Here is a 20708-nt window from a genome sequence, read left to right as displayed (position 1 = left end):
TGCTAGTGGGAAAAGCCAAGAAATAACTTTAAATGCTGGTAATGGGTGATTTGACACCAAACATATTTAAGATGAGGTTAAGAGTTATATACATATATGTGCATTATTGGTAGAGTAAACTTTCTACATCAACAAAAGAGTAGTTTTCCACTGCAAATTAATAGATTATAAAATCAGTAGGCTTTTCATGAAAGCAACTTAAAAAAATGGGGGCAGAAATAACTTCAATCTTTCAAGAATATTTTGCCTTTAAAACAACTTTCTGTAAAATCACCTAAAATAAAAGTTAACTCTGATTCTGTGAGTTCAGTGGAGTCAAATTTAACTTTAAAACATCTTTCATTTCTATAGCTACTTTATTATATTTATACAAGACTACAAAAAATTAATTGGGTGATTTAAGTGAGTCAACTGTCACATATATTATGAGCTCTGCATGTGTGTGTTATGAAGCAATGTTGACTATGAGTTCAGCCTTTTACCAATTTATTTAGCCAAGGTTGCTAGAAGTTACTTAATGAGCATGAACACACAAACTGTCAATAAACCTACAGGAGGAAAAGGGGCCCATGACCTAAAAGGACCCCTCTGTTAGGCCAAGGAGATGATGAAGTATGTTAAGTCACCAGTCCCTCTGTGTGATGCTTGTTTATGCTGCCAAGGCACGTGTGGCAAATTTGCAGAGTTGGGGGAGAGGGGGGAAATAAGTGGGAAGGAGAAGGTCAGTTTCTAAAAATTCATCTCACGGCATGTATTAAATAAAAAGCTTGAAAGAAGTACTTTTTCCCATTAAAATGTAAGAAGGTATGAATATTTGTAACATCTACTCTTTGACCTCTCAGTACCTAAGCTACTCCTTGACTACACTTGGCAATCTATTTGATGCTTTCAGCTTATAGAACGTTAGAGTCAGGGAAAAAAAAAAAACCTTACAAGTCACCTATTGAATGAATAATAAATAAATATGAATGAATGGAAGGGCTAAGTGTAGTGGTTCAAGAATCGGGCAGAGCTGGCTTGCACCCTGGCTCTACCACTGACAAGCTGTGTGGCACTGGACAAGCTATTTAAACTGCTAAAGCCTGAGTCTCTTCATCTGTTATATGAAGAAAATAAATAATGCCAACTAAGTGAAATAAAACAAAAATCCATATACTATAATTGCCTCAGAAGTATTACCTCTTTATAGTTGCCAGGGTCCTCAGTTTTAAGCAATAGAGACTGACTTTGGTTTAATTAAACAGAAAAGGAAGGAATTGACAAGATATCAATAACTCAGAGAATCAACTGGAAGAGTGGAGAATGAATCTCTGTCAGAAAACCAAGGGACGCAGTTATAAGAGCAGAGGACAGGAACTGATATTGCTACTATTGGATTCTTGCTGTCATACCATTGGGCTCCCAACTCCTCCATATTGGCTGGGAAAAATCTCGAACTGACCCCATTCCCACATAATTCAAAGCCAAAGACAAGGGAATATTATTAGCTAAGCTTAACACATATATCCTTATTGTACCAAAGAGTAAATAAGGGCCCCTTCTGTTTCTATAGTGGGAGATAGGGCCTGTCTCCCCATCTTAAAAATTCCTCCATGTAGGAATAGAATGGGACATAGAACACACCACTAGGTTGTAAAATAAGACTCATTACATTTCAAAGGATCAATATCAAACAGAATGTATTCTCTGACCACAATTCCAATTCCAATAAATTAGAACTTGTTAATAAAGGATACATTTTTTAAAACTCTATATATCTGTAAATTGTTTAAAGTGCATTTGAAAATGATTCAGCCAAAAAAAAAGAAATTATAGTGGAAATTATTAAATACTTAGAAATGGATGAGAATAAAAATATCAAAACATAGGACACAGAAAATATTTTGAGAGAAATTTATAGTCTTAATGCTTACTTTAGAAAGAAATAGTCTATATCAGTGACCAAACTGTCCAGTTGTTAAGAAGTTAAGGACAGAACCACGTTCCTTCACCTATCTCCCTCTCCTTCACCCTCCCTATTCCCTGGGACACAATATTGAAATTAGGCCAACTAGGGACCCTACAATGGTCTCTAAGTGTTTAAATGAAAGGAAGAGTCACATGTCTCTCATTTTTAATCAAATGCTAGAAATGATTAAGCTTAGTGAGGAAGGCATATTGAAAGCCAAGATAGGCCAAAGGCTAGTTCTCTCGCACCAAACGATTAGCCAAGTTGTGAGTACAAAGGAAAAGTCCTTGAAGGAAATTAAAAGTGCTACTTCAGTGGACATGCAAATGATAAGAAAGTGAAACAGCCTTATTGCTGATACAGGGAAAGTTTGAGTGGTTTGGAAAGATCAACTTCTATCCAGAAGTTAAGCCACAACATTCCCTTAAGTCAAAACCTAAGAGCAAGGCCTTAAATTCCTTGGATTCTGTGAAGTCTGAGAGAGGTGAAGGAGCTGGAGAAGAAAAGTTCGAAACTAGAAGAGGTTGGCTTATGAGGTTTGAGAAAAGAAGCCATCTCTGTAACATAAGAGTTCAAGGTGAAGCAGTGAGTGCTGATGGAAAAGCTGCAGCAAGTTATCCAGAAAATCTAACTAAGATAATGAAGGTGGCCCCACTAAGCAACAGTTTTTCAATATAGACAAAACAGCCTTCTACTGGAAGAAAATGCCATCTAGACTCTGAAAAACATACTGAGGGTTCTAGAGGGGAGGGGGGTGGGGGGCTGGGTTAGCCTGGTGATGGGTATTAAAGAGGGCACGTTCTGCGTGGAGCACTGGGTGTTAGGCACCAACAATGAATCATGGAACACTACATCCAAAACTAATGATGTAATGTATGGTGATTAACATAACAATAAAGAAATTTAAAGGAAAAAAAAAAGAAGATGCCATCTAGGACTTTCACAGCTGGAGAGGAGAAGTCAATGCCTCGTTTCACAGCTTCAAAGGACAGGCTGACTCTCTTGTTAGGGACTAATACAGCTGGTGACTTGCAGTTGGAGCCAATGCTCATTTACCATTCTGAAAATCCTAGGGCCCTTAAGAATTATGCTAAATCTACTCTGTGCTCTATAAATGGAACAACAAAGCCTGGGTGACAGCACATCTGTTCATAACATGGTTTACTGAATAGTTTAAGCCTACTGTTGAAACCTACTGCTTAGAAAAAAAAACAATAACTTTTAAAATATTACCTCTCATTGATAATGCCCCTGGTCCCTAAAGAACTCTGATGGAGATGTACAATGAGATCAATGTGTTTTCATGCTTGCTAACACTACATCCATTCTGAAGCTCATGGACTGGGGAGTAATTCAGACTTTCAAGTCTTATAACTTAAGAAATACATTTTTGTAAGGTTGTAGCTGCCACAGATAGCGATTCCTCTGATAGATCGGGGTGAAATAAATTGAAAACCTTCTAAAAAGGACTCACCATTCTAGATGCCAAGAACATTTGTGATTCATGGGAAGAGATCAAAATATCAACATGAACAGGAGTCTGGAAGAAGTTGGTTGAAACCCTGACTTTGAGAGGTTCAAGACTTCAGTGGAGGAAGTACCTGCAGATGTGGTGGAAACAGCAAGAGAACCAGAATTAGAAGTGGAGTCTGAATATGGGACTGAATTAGGCAATCTCATGATAAAACTTTCACAGATGAGGAGTTGCTTCTTATGGATGAACAAAGAAAGTAGTTTCCTGAGATGGAATCTACTCCTGGTGAAGAGACTATGAAGACTGTTGAAATGACAATGAAGGATTTAGAATATCACACAAATTTAGTTGTAAAGCAGTGTGAGGGTTTGAGAAGATCGACTCCAATTTTGAAAGAAGTTCTACTATGGGTAAAATGCCAACAAACAGCATGGTATGCTAAGAGAAATCATTTGTGAAAGGCAGAGTCAATCTATGTGGCACACTTCATTGTTGTCTTATTTTAAGAAACTGCCCCCACACCCCAGGATTCAGCAACTATCACCCTGATCAGTCAGCAACCATCAACATCAAGGGAAGACCCTCCACCAGCAAAAAAATGATGACTTGCTGAAAGCTCAGATGATGGTTGGTATGTGTTTTTAGCAGTATTTTTAAGTTAAGGTATGTACATTTTTTTTAGACATAATGCTATTGCACACTTAATAGACTACAGCATAGTGTACACATAACTTTTGTGTACACTAGAAAATCAATAAATTCATTTGACTCACTTTATTGGGATATTCCCTTTATTGTGGTGATCTGGAACCAAACCTGCAGTATCTTTAAGGTATGCTTGAACTTATGAAACATTGATATATGAGATACATATACTGCAGGTGAGCAGAGAAAGGTGGGAGTCTTCAGTAAGTGGTACCATGACAACTCATTATCCATAAAGGGGAAACATGGAAACTAATTCTAGGTAGGTCAAGAAATTCAATGTGAAAAGCAAAGCATTTAGTTGAAAACACAGGAGAATATTTTTCTGACCTTTGGTTAAGGAAGGCTTTTTACGTAAAACACAGAATCACTAATCCTAAAAGAAAAAATATATGATAAAAATTAACTACATTAAAATAAAGAATATGTGTTCATCAGAATAAGTCACAGAGCAGAAAAGAAAAAAACTAGCCATGAGCTGAGAGAAAATATATGTAACATAGACTTTCCTTGACAAAAAATTGTCAAGGAAAGTCCAAAATCCATCAAGAAACCCCTACAAACTAATAATAAAAACACACAACTAGCAAGTCAGGAGAAAAACTGATATGATCATACACTTCACAGACTGGGAATGGCTAAATATATGAAAAGATGTTTAACTTCATTAGCAACCAAAGAAATAACAAAAAATTTAATGTGCAATCGATTGGCAAAAATTTGGAAGTCAGACCATATCAAGTGCTAGTGAGGCTATTCCCCCACACTGCTTTTGGGAGTGTAGACTGGCACAACCACTTTGGTGCCCTGTTTAGCTTCACCTCCCAAAGTTGAGCACTGCGTACTCTACAACCCAGAGATTTTACTCCTGGGTATACACCTCAGAGAAACTCTTGTTCATAAGTCCCCGATGACTGTAAGATAGGCAACGTGTTTATAGCAGTCTTCTTTATAGTATCAGAACACTGAAAGTCACCCAGTGTCCAAAAGAAAAAGATACAAAACTATGATACAGTCACATAATTGATATCATAAAATAGTAAAAATGAAGGAACTAAAACTACATGCAATAACATAGATGAATCCTAGAAGCATAATATTGGATTACAAAGCAAGGCCCAGAAGACTACACGCAATATGAGAGCTTGCTTGTAAAATGTGAAACCGGCTAAACAAACAAACAAAAAAACAGATAGTTTAGGCATACATGCTTATGTGATAAAGCCATTTTGTAGAAGGAAGGATAAATACAAAATTCACAGGGAATGCTGGGAAAGCACAAGTGCTATAAAAGAGACTCAGCTGTATTCAAGTTCTGATTTAAAAACCCCCATCATGATTTCTCTAAATTAAGCTACATTATCCAGTACAAATGTTTCATAATCAAACAAAATTCTTATAACAAATTCTTCCTGTGCACCCTCAGTGTCCTCTCTCTCTTCTTTAGGCTCTAGCTGCACCAGGGAGCTGAGGCTAAGATAAAGTGAACATAATTTTAAGTGCTGGAAAATATTATGCAAGAAACAGAGTTAAAAGAAACAGAGCTGGCAAATAAACCATTCAGCATTTGGCTGATTTTGGCAAATTGTTCTAGAGCTAGTTAAGAACAGAATTAGTTATCAGTCAGGGGGTAACTGCAATGTTCCAGGTGAGGGAGGACAGTAGCCTCGAAGAGGATGAGATGGACATAGAAAAAAACAGATTCAAGAGGTATCATCTCTGTCACTGTTGTCATAGCAGTGACAGTGACAACAGTGGAAGTGTTCTCATCATAGTAATCATCTAATCCAACTGACAGTCTCCAAGAGCTGATAGAGCCTGGATCAGGTGATCAGACATCATCCCAGACCAGGATGCTTACGTCACTTGGTGGTTGGGTCCGGTACTCAATCTCCACAAAACAGTTGTGATCTTAAATTTCCTTACATATATGTGGTATGCATATACAATGGAATATTACTCAGCCATCAAAAAGAATGAAATCTTGTCATTTGCAAGGACGTGGATAGAACTAGAGGGTAGTATGCTAAAGGGCATAGGTCACTTAGAGAAAGACAAATAGTCTGTGATTTCACCCATATGTGAAATTTAAGAAACAAAACAGATGAACATAGGGGAAGGGAAGGAAAAATAAAATAAGACAAAAACAGGGAGGGAGACAAACCATAAGAGACTCTTAACTCTAGGAAACAAACAGGGTTGCTGAAAGGGAGGTTAGTGGGGGGATGGGGTAACTGGGTGATGGACATTAAGGAGGGCACTTGATGTAATGAGCACTGGGTGTTGCATGCAACTGATGAATCACTAAATTCTACCTCTGAAACTAATAATACACTATATGTTAATTAAATTGAATTTAAATTTTAAAAAGAAACCTTTCTTATCTCCATTTTCTTCAATGTTTAACTGACTTTCCTGACCCTAACACTGACCCTGCTCTCAATGTCTCCACTCTGCTTTAAATCTCTCAGATCTGCTGCTTCACAGGCAGTCCAGGCCCTTAATCCCCTACTTTGTTCCGAATATTCCCTTTAACTCCTTGTCTTAATGCAATAATTTTCAATCCTCAGTGCACATATGAACTCTCTGGGAAAGTTTAAAATACTGTTGCCTGTGCCCTAGCCCGAGAAATTATGATATAATTTATCTGGGGTGGAGCCCAGGCATTGGAATTTGATTAAAGCACCCTCTGAATTGCTAATGGGCAACCACAGGTGAGAACTATTAACTGAAACCTGGATCTCCTTTGCAAAAGTGAAGATGAAGCCTATTGATCCTTTCATGCCTTCATACCTCAGGACTGTATTCTCAACTTCTTGCTTTCCACTGCCTCTTTGAAACCAGTACTCCCTGATCCTAAACATCCTTGCTCCCATGAGCCTCAATCCATAGGAGATTATTTAGATGTGACATCAAAAGCATGATCCATAAAAGAAAAAATAGTAATAATTTGGATTTCATCAAAATTTAAAATTTCTGCTCTCCAAAAGATACATTAAGTGCCTGAAAACACAAGCCACAAAGTAGGAGAAGATATCTGCCAATCAAATATCTGATAAGGAACTTATAACATAGAGAGATCTTTCAAAATTAAGTAACAATAAAATAACTCAGTTTTTTAAATGCGCAAAAGATTTTAACAAATATTTCACCGAAGATGTATATTTGTCAAATAAAAATATAAAAATATACTAAGCATCATTAGTCATTAGGAAAATTTGAATCAAAACCCCCATGAAATATTACTATACACACACCTATTAAAATAGCTAGAATTAAAAAGAAAACTGTACCAAGTGTTGGTGAGGATATGCACTAACTTGGTGGGAAGAGAAACTGGAAAATCACTTTGGAAAACAGTATGGCAGTTTCTTAAAGAAGTTAAAACATGCACTTACTTGTGACCTAGCCATTTCACTCCTAAATACATGCCCCAAGAAAAGAAGGAATATATCCATGCAAAGACTGGTACCAGAATATTTGTAGCAGCTTTATTAATAATAACCAAAAACTAAAAACAACCCCCTGTTCATTAACAAGTGAATAAATTATGGAATACCCACACAATTACATATTATTCAGCAAGAAAAGATAATGGTTATCAATACATGGAACAGCACAGATGAATCTGTAAATAACAATGCTATGTGAAAGACATCAGAAAGAAGAAAGGATACTGAATGATTGTGTGTGTGTGTGTGTGTGTGTGTGTAAATGCAAACTAACTCATAGTGACAAGCAGCAGAGCAGTTGCTTGGGGAGGGTGGGACAGAGATTACAAAGGGGCACAGGGCAACATCTGGGATAACAGATATGTTATATTCACTGTTGCTTCTGGTGAAGGTTTCATAGGTGTATACATATGTCAAACCTTATAAAATTGTACTCTTTCAAACTCTTCAGTTTACTGAGTTTTTATTATACTTCAGTGATGCTGTTTAAAATAGTAACTCTAAAAAAGAGAAAAAGTAGCTCCATTCCAGATATTGGTCAAAGAAAATAACTTCAAATTCCAAGCCAATATCCAACCATCAAAACTCAGCTAGGGGCACCTGTGTGGTTCAGTTGGTTAAGCGTCTGCCTTCGGCTCAGGTCACGATCTCAGGGTCCTGGGATCAAGCCCTGCATCGGGCTCCCCGCTCAACAGGGAGTCTGCTTCTCCCTCTCCCTCTTGATCTCCCTTGCTTTCACTCACTCTCAAACAAAAAAATAAATAAAATCCTTAAAAAATAAAACTCAGCTAGAGATACGATGGCTGCATTTTTCATTCACTATTCATTCACTCAGTCAAGAAATATTTCTCGAGCACCCAATGTAGCACTGGGGATTTTAACAGTGAACAAAACAAACTGCCTGCCTTCTTGGAGCTCATATTTTAGAGGGGTAAATTTGATAGTAAATAAAGATTAGCTATGTACAATGTTATGTTGATAAATATGATAAAAAAAATACAGCAGAATCATCTTTCCTGACACCATTAAATTTTCCTCCGAATTCACCGATCTGCATTCTTTTTGCCTCCAGTTGGATTGTTTTTATGCAACCGCACGTTTGAAGTGTTGTGACCAACACACACTGAAGGATCCATTAGGAACAAGTGCACAGGAGTCATACATAGAAGAAAAGATAGCAGACAAGCTCACTTGCAGTGGATTTTACATTGTAAAAATTTCATTTAACAAATAATTTTATAGCACTTCCCACATGCCAGACACAAGAAAGCTTTAATAGGGATGCCAGGTTTTTTTTGGTAGATTTCAGCAGTGGTATGTAGAATAGGCATATTCCAGGAGAAGTGATAAAGAAAAATAATGAAGGCTAAGAAGAAAGAGCATTGCATAGGAAAAGAACAATTGGAGCAAATAACACAAATAGGAACTGCCAAAAAAAAAATTTAACTTTTCAACCAATATTTAGTAAATGCTAACAAAAGGGGACAAAACAAATGGGTCAGAGGCAAATCCAGCCAGCAGACAGGGTCAGCTTCTCACATTTATGTCACCATCCTGGCCTTTGAAAGCATGATCTTCTCAGTTCCTGACTAGGAAGATCATTAAATGTTGGGAAGGAAGAGAGAAAGAAGACCAGTCTCTGGACCAAATAGCTCATTACGTTTATTCATTCATTCGTTCATTCATTTGTTCTTACACCGGTCAAACTCATTACAAGTATCTATTATGGGCAGGGTCAGAAGAGGCACATGGCTATACAGTAAACGAGATAAACAGTCTCTGCCTTTCTGAGGATTACATTTAGCTTTCTAGGAGAAGGTGCAAATGCTAAACTAGGAATTTAATAAGTAATTATTTAAAGTGTACTTGTTACAAATTACCATAGAGAATAAGTTCAACTGCTGAGGAGATATGAACACCGTCACAATTTGGCGCTGAACACTAAGAGTGTCAAACACAGGGGGGTGAGGAGATGTAGAAGAGGGTCACCAAACCGATCTTGGCAAGACCAGGGAGATGGGGCGAATGGGGAGGGGGCAGGGGGGAGTCTGGGGAAACATTTCGGAGAAGCAACCCATTTCAATGATCGAGGTCAAAAAGAAGGAAGGAGACTCGAGCTTCCATTTTCCCCTCCATACAGGCTGCAGAGATGATTATGGAAAGCAATTATCTACTACCCCAAATTGTTTTGTTTTACTGACATCTAGGTTTGTCCCAATTTTAATATCCCGTTCACCCCCATATGCATCCGGGAGGGCGTGCAGCTCCCTGTGCCCTAACGGCACCACCCTTGCACCATCTGTTTCTAATTAGGTGGTAACTCAGGCTCTCCCTGGGTGAATGACTTAGCATGACTCTGCAGCCTATTTTTTTTTAAAGGAGCCCGATTATTTTATGACACAAACAAGTGATACGAAACACGGCTAACCCATACCTTACTGAACAAAAAATATATTTCTTACCTGTGAACAGATAGGTTAAATGACTTGTGCAAAGTGCCTGCACTGACAGCTGGATTTTAGGTTTTCTGTTTGTTTGTTTGTTTTAACCTTTAAGACTGTGCTCTTTGATAAATCTGAGAATGCATTTTCTGAGGGCCCTTCTTGCAGAACAATTTCTTTCAGCAGCCTCCTTTGTTCATTTTTATGAGTTAAATCCAAGTTGCAAATAAATGGATCTGTCATCATTTCTCAGAATGTGTTGTTTTCAACATGACCTGCTGATTTTCCCAAGTGCTCACTGTTATTGCGGAGTCATGGTAGCATGGCCCATCAACCCCATGTGCTTGCTTTTTGGCCACTGAATCCCTTGCCTTTCCTTTGACCTCCACCCAAGTGTACAGCCTTGCATCATTCTTTTCTCCAGATGTCTCCACTTTTTTTTTTTTTTTGATTCAAGTCCAAAGTATTTTAACTTGGATTTCTTGACTTATCCCAAGAATAAGAACAGCTGCTGGAAAAAAGCCCAATCTTGCACAGTCAAATCTAGGTAGCAAGACTCCCTCACGTGCACAGCAACCTCACTGTCATACTTCTGTAAACATCCCCTCTACTTTTCTTTTACTCCCCGCAGTGTTGTGGAGAAACTCAAATGAGATCAAGTATGTGAAACTGCTTTGTATATGGTAAAAATATGAGGAGGGATAACTGTCCTATGGCTTTCTTCTTTATTTGAGTTGGCTTTGTTAATCTGGTCAACAGTAAATTGAATGCATGGTTTGTTAGATTGTGATGTAGATCAATCGACTGGTTGTGACACTTGCTTTATCTACTTCAAGGTTTCCCTCAAGGGATCACCTCCTCCACGAGCCTATGGTTGAACCTTGATTCTCCACTTAGCTGCACAGTAGAGTCAGCAGGGAAGCTTTTTATGCCCAGGCCACATATCTCAGAGTGATAACATTACACATTCTGGAAGCAGAAGCCAGGCATCAGTACTTTTTAAAGCATTGCAAATGATTCTAGTGCGTGGCAAAGCATGAGAAGTACTGGTCTGTGCTCCTAAACACTGTAAACAGACCCCTGTCACAGCCCTTAGCACATTGCATCAAATCTGTCTGTCCGTGTGTCCATCTCTCCTCCCAGACTATAGCCTCCTTCTTTATTTTACTTGATTTCACATCCAGAGTCGAGCACAATGACTAGCACATGCTAAGTGTTCAAGAAATATTAAATTAAATAGAAGGAAATTACAAATTGCTCCAGATTCTTCTGGATGATTTTTTCCTTCTGTACTGACCAGTAAAATGGCTCAAAAAGAAGACTGGGTAAAAGATGAATTCTTGTTTGTTTCGAATATTTAAGCTATTGGCTGTGAATTTTAAAAGATAGATTGAAAGAACTATTAAAATTTCATCTCTGAGGGAAGAACATCTTTTTGATATATAGTATTTAACTTTTTGAGTGAAAGTCATCAGACCGAAAACTGGGTGGTAAATGTATTAACAAATTCTTAACAACTTTAAAAGAAATGTATTAGAGTTCTCTAAAAACAACTTTCTCTCACTATTCTAAAACACTAGTCCTAGTACTCTAGTATGCTAATTGAACTTACAATTTTGTTAAAAATTCAGGGTCTGGGTGTTAGTACCAGAATTTCAGATTCAAGAGGGCTGGTGTGGAACAAAAAAACTTGCGTAGGTAACTTTGTGGGGTTTTTTTTTTTCCCTATGCCCAAGGAATGTTTCATTCTCTACACAAATGTATACTATCTCAGGCTCTAATCAACATGTTAAAGAAGCAATGTCAGAGATTACCATTTTGGAAAATAAGATATCACCATCAAAATGCTAGACTAATGTCAAAATACCTCTGTGTTAAAATATTTCAAGCTCAGTATTCCAAGTCACAACAGAGGCTTTATTTTATATGAAATTAATGGAAGACATCATCATTTAGAGGCTCAAATAATATTGTTGGCCATACAACATTAAATTAATACAGTCAAAACTAGTTAGATCACTCTCTCTTTCAAAAGCATTTTCCTTCCTGCCTGTGTTCTTGTTATACAATTTGGTTTGTTCCCAGTTGAAAGGGGCTGCCAGGGTTGTCAATCCTACAAGAGCAATTATCAGATAGACTAACATTCTTAGTTGTGATAACAGAATCTACTCCAGTTACTTTAAGAAGAAAGGGTTTTATTATGAGATTTGGGTGGCTCACAGAATCATCGAGAGGCCAAGGAAACAGACTTTAGGCTAAGTTCCAGGAACGACTCCCAGAATCACACTCCCAACTGGCCCACCCAGGAAGCTGAGGCCTCTGCCAAAATAAGGAAGCTAGAGATTCAGTAAGCTGCTATTAACAGCTCTGCCACAGTCCACTCTGAAAAATGGAGGCATCACATCCATTAGTTTTCTCTACATAATTCAGTTCCAAACTCAAGTCTTCCCCAGATGCATCTGTTTTCTAGAAACCTAATTAAACGTTTGTTCCCAGCAGAAAGGGAATCTACCTTGGAAAGTGGGATTGACTGTAGGGAACTCTAAAAGTGTAGAAATGGCATTCCCAAGTTTATGGGTAGCTGATGCCCCTGTACAAAGAAAGTCATCACGATGATTAATTTTTGCATTCTGAAACACTCTTAAATGCTTTTCAATTTTTATTCAATATCCTGAAATAAAAATCTAAAAGTCCCTAGATCTTCCTCCAAGCATCATGCCTGCTTCAGAGTCAATGATTGCAATTTTTTTTTTAGTTTCACTCGGATTATTCAGTCTCCCTTGGAGCTGTGTTTATTTTCTGGTTTTGTATGGGTAGCAAAATAGATTTTGATGGAAATATTTGAGTAGAGACTCCATGTAGATACCTTCACCTTTGAAAGTAAATAGAAATTTTTTTCTCACTTTGTGAATTGAAAGCATTTTAAAATGTTTAATTCTTGGAAAGAAGTAGGGGACAAAATATTTGCCTACAGTGTGTACCGGAAACAGAATAGCCAATGCCCTTTAGTTATGCACACCTACAGCATAAAGGGTAAAAATATATCAACGTGACATGCTTATCAACACTACCCTATATTCACTAGCACGAGTATGATCCATAATAATAATAATAAAAGAAAGAAAACAAAGAAAAGACCATTTGCCTTAGTTTTAGACAAAGCTACCTGACATTTGGGATGGATGCTAATTAAAGAAATAGACAAAATTCAGTCAAACTTGACAACTATATAAAGCAGCATGGGTTTCCTTTAAACAAAAAGGGAGGTGGCTTGAAATTAATACTGGGCTTAGCTCATCGCCTCTCTCTTGTGTGAATTATCTAGTACAAATACAATGCATGTGAAGAGCTTCTAGGAGTCCATTATCACTTGCTATTGGAATCTCTGCATGCGCCCTTGATGAAAACTTTCCAAATCATCTCACGAAACTCAATCTGCCCAAACTTCCTTTCTAATGGAAGGTTTCCTTGCCTTACTATATCACCTGGTCAAAATTGTGAAGTTGCCACAAAACTTTTATTCTCAGTAACCTTAAGTCTCCCTATCTGGGAACATAGCGAGCTCCTTTGCTATTGCCTATGGGACCAAGGTCTTTATACATCTACTTATTCCTCATTCCAAATGTATTACCTGATTTCATTCATGCTGAGAAGAAAATAATTCACAGCTTAAGGGTCAATATTTTATCAGGAACTAACAGAGCCAAGTCTTAAAAAAAATGGTGGTTCAGAGTATCACCCAATTCATAAAAGGATTTTAATATGGGTTTAGTAGAAAGATCATATATATACAAAGAATACATCTCTCCATTTACATGTGAAGCTGAATGTGTAGGTAAAAGAACACAGGTAATGCAACTGCCTTTTTAAAAAGTCTTTAAGTCACATCTTTTTAAGAATAAATAATGAAGGAACAAATTAGCCTTTCCCTGTATCTGCCTCCCATTGACATGGACTTAATTCAGATAAATCATTACTATATAGCTTATAATAAGGCAAAAGCCTCCTGAGGAAATTCTAAGTTTCCAACCCCTCCATAACACCTCCAGAGTCATCTTTCAAAAATAAATGTTATGTTTGGTCACTTCTCAAAATTCTACAAAGTTTCCCAGTTACCCAAGAGATAAAGCCTAGATTTTTTTATGATGACATAGCAAACTCTTTGATCAATATAAATCACAGCCTATTCAGGTCCTACTCAGCCATAGGTCCTAAGAATTTTTTACTCCAAAGACTCAGCCCTGACCAGGTTTGGATCAATCCTGCATGAGCCAGTTATACATTTTGCAGGGGATCAGACCTTTAGGAACTAATCTTGCTGCCCTAACATTGGCAACTAGTATATCCTAGTTTAACCTTCAATATGCACAAGCCCACCAAGATTCGTCTTCTCACTGACCTTCCAATATTTATCTCTTATTACTGTGCCTACTTTAATTTCCTAGTTTACCCCCCACTTCTATCACCAGGACTCCAGCCTTACCCAAAAGGCCAGCTTACTCGGATAGGTCCATAGAACCCCATAAACCCAGGGCAAAAGCCATATGACTGGGTCTTCACCGCTGGCTGGAGATCTGACCCATCTTAGATGGTCACCTACAGGACCCTTCGTTATTACTGCCACCTTGAGATTCTTGGTGCTGTGTTCTGCTCAAAAGGCTAGATTCTTTAGTACATCGCCGCCTTCCCAGATAGCACCAAATGAGCCTTCTGAAGCCAACAGTATGGTTTCCTCCCTGAATCCTAGCCCTACCTGTTCTGGGATTACTCCATCGTTACTAGTTTGTACTTAAGGGGCTCCAACATGCTTTTGGCACATTGCATATAAGTTATGGCTGTACAGTCTAGCCCCTGATTCTTGAATGCAACATGATGCTCTTTTTACATCAGTCCTGGCCCATGCTCTTCTCAGGCTTTCCTTACCTTTTTCCAGTCGACTAACTTACCAATCTTTCAAACGCCATGCTTATGAAGTCTTCATTAAAACTCTAAAACTTGCTCCCCCTTGGCATATGCCTTGATTATAGAACTTCTCAGATTGCATTGTAATTTTTTTGTTCTCACATATGTTTACCCCAAAAAAGACTGAGACCTCCTTAAGGACTAGCTGAGCCCTTAACAGCTCCTTCCTCACTCACAGCTGAGACCATATGTGCCCTATAAAAATGTCCCTGGGGCTACTCCAACATTTCATGGAGTATGTCCAGGATACACTCCCACTCTTTTGTCCAAATCCTGTTTTAGTCTTGTACTCACTTGCTTCATATCCAAATGCCTTCTTCTTGGATAAATGGTGGATTCTGCCCCTCTGCCTTGCCCCTTAAGTTTGAGCCCTTAAACTGTATTCCTGGCTTTTGATTTTGGTTCCATCTTTGGATCTACTCAAGCAACGTGCTCTTATACCCACTGGCCAGAAGCACTCCAGTCTGTATCCAGCCTGGCCTCTGGGGACCCTAACATCGGTCCTGTTTGTACAGGCAGAGAGGTTGGACAAAATAAATAAACATATTTGAGATCTGTGAAGCTTTTCCTAATGAAAGAGAACAAGACTCCTCCTTCATTAAGGAACAGTTATTGATTTATGTCTTAAAAAATAGGATAATAAGATATCTGCTCCACAACCCACGATTTCAAGCCAAGCCAAGGGCTTTAGAGGTTGCAGAGATGAAACCCAAAGTGACATGGGGTAAAAATGAAGACCATTTCAGGTATTAATTTATTCAGTGAAAAAGACCACAGTATGATTAGTAATGGAAATACTGTAATCATCACTTCATCCCTCATACTTCCCACCCCTTCACACTGACCTATCTATGTTCCTCAAATGTGTCATGGTTTTCTCATGCTATTGAGCCTTCTATGAACACCTCCAACAGTCTGGCTTCTACTTTTTTTTTTTTTCCCCTGATTATATCATTTTCATCCTTCTGATTTCAGGTAAATACCTTTTTTTTTTCTTAGAATATGCACATGGTACTCCTCTCACTGAAGACATTTCTTTTTCATTTGTTTGCAACTCTTACTAGACTTTAAACACAGTTAGGACAGGGATTGTGAGTCTAGATACCAGAATATCTGGTACAGGGTGTGGCATTTAGTTCATGTTCAATAAATATTTGTTGAGTGAATGAATGGACAACAATCATTGCTATCTCTTAAGTATGATGTGGCTGGTCACAGGAGGAATGACAGCATGTGTACAGATGGAACTCAAGAGACTGGATGTGTTTACTTTCGAGGAGGAACAATGGGAAAGTAGGGGAGAACAAAGACTAGTGATCCAGTGAGACACCGAGCAGAGACTGTGATGACTGGTAGAAGACGTCATGGCCAGAAGAAATTGTTGGTATCAAAAGATATAGCTGAGATCACAGAAGATACTGGTAGATGAGAACACAGTAATAAAGAACCTTTGATTCAGCAATGTTTACTATTTGAGTCAGGTAATGAACTTCAGAGGTATCTTTGGGAAAGCAACTAATGCATAATAACAAAAATGGAAAGTCAGTACATTTCAATTATCCCATAAGCTCACAGGTGTGATACAGAAAGGCTGGGGAACTGCACAGTTCAGCAATGTCTGTGTACAGTAATGGGAGGGGGAAGGGCAAATATCCAATTATAAGAATCATGCCACAAAATAATGACTTCATGTCAAGAGCCAGTTAAAAGTCCAGTTATTAAGTGTTATATAGAGGCAGCAGCATGGAAACTCATCTTCCATCTTTTTCTCTTTCCTTGGTCAGAATATACTAGACACAGAAGCCTCCGCTGTTCCTTTAAAATGTAAATCAGATCCCATTACTTTCCTAGCTAAATGCCTTTAATGGCTTCCCATCACACCTAAAACAAAGTCCAAAACTTGATATGGCTACAGGAACCCTACTTGATCTGGCTATTGCTTGCTTCTCTAGTTTACCCTGTAATGCACTTTTTCCTATAATCTCAGCTCCAGTTATTCTATCTTCTTACACACCTCAGACACATTAGGTTTGTCCCAGTCTCAGGGCCTTTCATATATGCTGTTTTCTCTACCTTAAATCCTTTCCATCAAATATTTAGATGACTTCGAGTCAAGTCTTAGGCAAATGTCATCTTATCAGAGAGAGCCTAGCTAAACTAAATATCATTGCACTACCTACTTTACTCTTTATCCCCCACTGTGCTTCATTGTCATAGTCAGTATCTCTTAACATCATACCATATATTTATTTTGTATCTATTCTCCCAGAAGAACATAAGCCAGTGAGGGCACAGGCCTTGTCTGTCTAGCTGATTACTCTATCTTCAGTGCCTTGTGTATTGTAGGTACTCAGTAAGTATTTATTAAACAAGAATATAAGTTTTCCTGCTTCTTTCATTGCCAATTTGGTTGTTTTCCTTTTCTTCCAATGCTGCATCTAGAATGGAGTAATCACAACAATTTTTTTAAAAATGTTTTTCATTTTTAAATGTGGAAAAGAAGAGGGAAAGAAGTTGGGGACAAAGCTAGAATCCAGGGGAAAAAAACCATTGTTATAGGAAGAATAACGATCACTATGTATTAAACTACAGGTCTGGATTTGGCAATGGATAGCACCAACTCTAGGGAGGCATCTTGAAAGCGAGCAAGACCCAGAGGCAGCAGTCCCGCAGACGAAGGGCTTTTAGGGGATAAGGACACGAAGACAGAGGGTCACTACCTTTGTACAAGTGGCAGTAAGAGGAAAAGAAGAGAATAAGAGGAAAATCTAGGATCTTGTAAAACAAAAACAAGTCACAAAACATGCCAACCTCTACCCATTCCTACCACCAATATCACCCATTAAAGAAATTAGGCTTCACTGGTCTGAGAGAAAGATTGCTATTAAACTAGAACTTCTATCTACAATATTATTGTAAGTAGAAAAAGGCAGTCAAACTCCATGTAAAGCTACTTTTTGAAAAAAGCAGAGGTTGGCAGCTAAATACAGAAGAATGAAACTCGCCCATTCTCTAACACCATACACAAAGATAAACTCAAAATGGATGAAAGACCTCAATGTGAGACAGGAATCCATCAAAATCCTAGAGGAGAACTTAGGCAGTAACCTCTTTGACATCGGCCACAGCAGCTTCTTTCAATACACATCTCCAAAGGCAAGTGAAACAAAAGCAAAAATGAAATTTTGGACTTCATCAAGATAAAAAGCTTCTGCACAGCAAAGGAAAGAGTCAACAAAACAAAGAGGCAACCCACAGAATGGGAGAAGATATTTGCAAATGACACTATAGACAAAGGGCTGATATCCAAGATCTATAAAGAATTTCTCAAACTCAACACCCAAAAAACAAATAAGTCAAAAAATGGGCAGAAGACATGAACAGATACTTCTCAAAAGAAGACATACAAATGGCTAGCAGACACATGAAAAAATGTTCATCATCATTAGCCATCAGGGAAATTCAAAACAAAACCACACTGAGATACCATCTTACACCAGTTAGAATGGCAAAAATGGACAAGGCAAGAAACATCAAATGTTGGAGAGGTTGTGGAGAAAGGGGAACCCTCTTACATTGTTGGTGGGAATGCAAGTTGGTACAGCCACTTTAGAAAACAGTGTGGAGGTGCCTCAGAAAATTAAAAATAGAGCTACCCTGGGGCGCCTGGGTGGCTCAGTTGGTTGGGTGACTGCCTTCGGCTCAGGTCATGATCCTGGAGTCCCGGGATCGAGTCCTGCATCGGGCTCCCTGCTCGGCGGGGAGTCTGCTTCTCCCTCTGACCCTCCCCCCTCTCATGTGCTCTCTCTCTCTCTCTCACTCTCTCTCTCAAATAAATAAATAAAATCTTTAAAAAAAAAAAATAGAGCTACCCTATGACCCAGCCATTGCACTCCTGGGTATTTACCCCAAAGACACAGATGTAGTGAAAAGAAGGGCCATATGCACCCCAATGTTCATAGCAGCAATGTCCGCAATAGCCAAACTGTGGAAAGAGCCGAGATGCCCTTCAACAGATGAATGGATAAAGAAGATGTGGTCCATATATACAATGGAATATTACTCAGCCATCAAAAAGGATGAGTGCCCAACTTTTTCATCAACATGGATGGGACTGGGGGAGACTATACTAAGTGAAATAAGTCAAGCAGAGAAAGTCAGTTATCATATGGCTTCACTTATTTGTGGAACATAAGGAATAGCACGGAGGACATTAGAAGAAGGAAGGAAAACATGAAGGGGGTGGAAATCAAAGGGGGAGACAAACCATGAGAGACTATGGACTCTGAGGAACTGAGGGTTTTAGAGGGGAGGTGGTTGGGGGAATGGGTTAGCCCGGTGATGGGTATTAAGGAGGGCACGTTCTGCATGGAGCACTGGGTGTTATATGTAAACAATGAATCATGGAACACTACATCAAAAACTAATGATGTACTGTATGGTGACTAACATAACATAATAAAATTAAGTTAAATTTAAAAAAAATCAGAGGTTGAGAATCAAATTATTTTGCTGAATGAAAATTTCTAAAACACATTATGAATTATTGTATTACAAGCACTCCAAACTGAATTTAATAAATGAAAACAATTAATGACTTAAAAATTGGACATTTAAAAAACTAATGTCAAAGGCACCTCGGTGGCTCAGTTGGTTAAGCGACAGCCTTCAGCTCGGGTCATGATCCTGGAGTCACGGGATCAGGTCCCACATGGGACTCCCTGCTCAGCAGGGAGTCTGCTTCTCCCTCTGACCCTCTTCCCTCTCATGCTATCTCTCATTCTCTCTCTCTCAAATAAATAAATAAAATCTTTAAAAAAAAAACTAATGTCAAAATGGACAAAAATATTAGGGAAAATGAAATGTGTCAATTGATTGACACCCTAAAAGACAAACCCAATTCAGAAATTTAGAATAATTTTTAAGGTAACAAAGGAAGACCTAAATGAAATTTGAATGAAAATATAACAAGAGGCATTGAAGAAAACTAAAGCAAAAACAAGAGAATGAAAATGAAATAAAGTAAAAAGTAAAAAATAACTCAGTTTACAAGTGTTGAAATTAAAGAGAAGATTAAACACACATGTAACAAAACCATGGAACACAGCTAACAATTAATGCAATAATATCGAAAACTTTCCAGAAACAAGAGATGACCTAAGTCTATGTATTGAAAGGTTTAACCATTAGGATATCAGGAAAAATGACCTAGAATGATCAATTTTGAGACAGTATAGTTATATAGTAAAACTATACAACTTTAAAGAAAAAAGAAATTCTTCAGGACGTTCAGGCTACAGAAACAAATTACAAGGACAACAAAATTAGATTGGCATAAGGCTTCTCTAAAGCAACATCAAAGCATAATAATAGTGACACAGCATTTTTAAGAAATTCAAGAAAAGAAAATATGAACCATTGAAGTTTTGATTTGGATTTCCCTGATGCCAAGCGATGTTGAGCACTTTTTCATGTGTTTGTTGGCCATTTGGATGTCTTCTTTGGAAAAATGTTCATGTCTTCTGCCCATTTCTTGATTGGATTATTTGTTCTTTGGGTGTTGAGTTTGATAAGTTCTTTACAGATTTTGGATACTAGCCCTTTATCTGATATGTCATTTGTAAATATCTTCTCCCATTCTGTCGGTTGTCTTTTGGTTTTGTTGACTGTTTCCTTTGCTATGGAAAAGCTTTTTATCTTGATGAAGTCCCGATAATTCATCTTTG

General features: G+C 38.0%; 1 long non-coding RNA gene across 1 annotated transcript in view; it reads right to left on the bottom strand.

Moving 5' to 3' along the window:
• Positions 1-3428: 3428 nt before the first annotated feature.
• Positions 3429-20708, bottom strand: part of LOC141371024 (uncharacterized) — a 60103-nt gene continuing 42823 nt past the window's right edge. The window contains exon 3 of the long non-coding RNA XR_012375626.1: positions 3429-3549. This is a non-coding gene — a long non-coding RNA (uncharacterized lncRNA). The remainder of the gene's footprint in view (positions 3550-20708) is intronic.

The sequence above is a fragment of the Callorhinus ursinus genome, unplaced genomic scaffold (genome assembly GCF_003265705.2).
Source record: "Callorhinus ursinus isolate GAN/ISIS: 27379988/994484 unplaced genomic scaffold, GSC_fseal_2.0 scaffold54, whole genome shotgun sequence".
NCBI classification, from domain to species: Eukaryota; Metazoa; Chordata; class Mammalia; order Carnivora; family Otariidae; genus Callorhinus; species Callorhinus ursinus.
Note: the sequence above shows the minus strand (reverse complement) of the source record. Positions and strands in the feature narration are given on the sequence as shown.